This window comes from Mandrillus leucophaeus, unplaced genomic scaffold (assembly GCF_000951045.1).
Source record: "Mandrillus leucophaeus isolate KB7577 unplaced genomic scaffold, Mleu.le_1.0 Scaffold134, whole genome shotgun sequence".
Taxonomy (NCBI): domain Eukaryota; kingdom Metazoa; phylum Chordata; class Mammalia; order Primates; family Cercopithecidae; genus Mandrillus; species Mandrillus leucophaeus.
In genome coordinates this window covers 2922170-2924118 of record NW_012101299.1, presented here as the reverse complement: position 1 = coordinate 2924118, position 1949 = coordinate 2922170, and the positions used below count along the sequence as shown (strand labels likewise).

General features: G+C 51.6%; 1 long non-coding RNA gene across 1 annotated transcript in view; it reads left to right on the top strand.

Moving 5' to 3' along the window:
- The window catches only part of LOC105534374, a 9979-nt gene extending 8370 nt beyond the window's left edge, over positions 1-1609 (top strand). The window contains exon 2 of the long non-coding RNA XR_001005262.1: positions 1302-1609. This is a non-coding gene — a long non-coding RNA (uncharacterized LOC105534374). The remainder of the gene's footprint in view (positions 1-1301) is intronic.
- Positions 1610-1949: the final 340 nt, after the last annotated feature.

Genomic DNA, 1949 nt, shown 5'->3' with positions numbered 1-1949 from the left:
GACCCCGGGATCCAGCCAGGCCAGTGGCAGTGGGAGGGGAGCGGATGTTGAATGTGAGACCCCGGGATCTGGCCAGGCCAGTGGCAGTGGGAGGGGGAGCGGATGTTGAATGTGGCTCCATCGTCAAGGCAGATACAGCAAGATTTGCTGACAGACCAGATGTGGAGTGTAAGAGAAAAGGGAGAATCAAGGAATAGACCATGGTTTCGGCTTGGAACCCTGGAGTTTTCACCAGCAGAGACAGGGAAGACTGGAAGGAGATCAGGTTTTGATATGTTGGGTTTGAGGTGCCGGAATTCTCAGCGCAAAATCAGGAAGTGTGTGTGGTGGGAGCTGAGGAGTCTGTGCTGACAATGCACCTCAGATGTGAGTCCAGGTGTCTCAAAGGAGAGAAGGTGACCATGGCCAAGGCTGTGTGGAGGACAGGGTCCTGGCAGTGGGACTGAAGTGACGGCGAGACTCAGCTAAACTGGAGGGACAGTGCTGACCATGGCTATGAGACCAATAACCACACGGTGGGGTGTGTCCTTCTGAGGACAGGTCAGCCTTGTTTCTGTGCGTTGAGTGTCCGTGGTCCCAATGTTATGAAACCTTGTTCTCTCATCTTATCCAGAGGGAGCTGTGATGGTTAAATTTTGTGTCACCTTTGCTGGCTGAGGGGTTCCCAGACACTGATTTAAACATTATTTCTGGGCATGTATGTGAGCATGTTTCCAGCTGAGATTGGTGACTGAATCAGTGGACTCAGGAAAGCAGGTGCCCCTTTTCATGTGGGTAAGCTTCATGCAGTCCCTTGAGGTTCAGTGCAAAAGAGAACAAAATGGAGAATTAACCTCTCAGCAGGGCTGCGTGAGTTGGGACACCAACCTTCTCGCCTTCTTGGGCTGAGACTGAGACCATCAGCTCTCCCAGTTCAAGGGCCTTCAGACTTGGACTGAACCACATCGTCAGGCTTCCTGAGTCTCCAGTGGGCAGAAGGCAGACTCCGTAACCACATGAGCCAATCCCTCAGAATGAATCTCTTTACATAGGCATCCTATTGGTTCTGTCTCCCTGGGCTAATGCAGGGGTCTCATGCAAAAGTGGCAGAGTTTTCAGATGTGGCATGCCTGAGAGCCGGTCAGAAGATGAAAGAGCCCTGGCCCAGTGGAAGTTGGAAGGCTGGGAGAATTGCCGTCTACCCACCTGGGGAGTCTCTGTGTTTTCTTCATGTTGAATCGTGACTATTTCTAGGTAGGCTCTCTGAGGGCTGAATCCAGGAGTCATCAGATCGCCCCTAGGCAAATGTCTGCCTTTTACAGAAGAGCATGCAGAGCTCAGGACAAGAGCAGCTGGTCCAGCCACACTGCGTGCACAGGGACAGGCCTGTCTGCACCTGTGCTCACCAGGGCCCCTTCCAGGGGTCTCTGCAGCAGAAAACGTGTGCTCCACGTACCGGCCCCCAGTGATCCACCGGACTAGCTCCGATCCCCACGGGAGCTGGAGAGGAATTGTGCTGAATGAGGATATTTAAAGTGAATTGTGTGTGCACCCTACGCTCCCTGACTCCTTGTTTATTTCCACCTTTTCTGGTGGATGCTATTAATAAAATTTCAGGAAAATCTTTAAACATGACATGAGCCAAAGGTACAGAGATCTCGGTTTAGGAACTCAGTGCCCAAGAAGCATACAAGAAGCATATTTTATTGTTTTTTTAGAATGCCACATAGTTTTCGATTTCAAGCTCCCCTTCTCCCAGGGCAGATGAAACTCTGCTTCCAATCATGAAGATCCCCTCCCTTGCCCCCTGGTGTATTGACGAGATTCGAGGGCAGGTCTCTGGGTCTTCAGAACCATCTCTCCATGCAGCATCTGCTGCAACATCCGTCTCTCATCCGACCTTGGCTCTGAGTCTGTGAAGGTCACTGCTAAATTGTCGATGACATCGCTGTCATTTCCAGCCCCTCGTG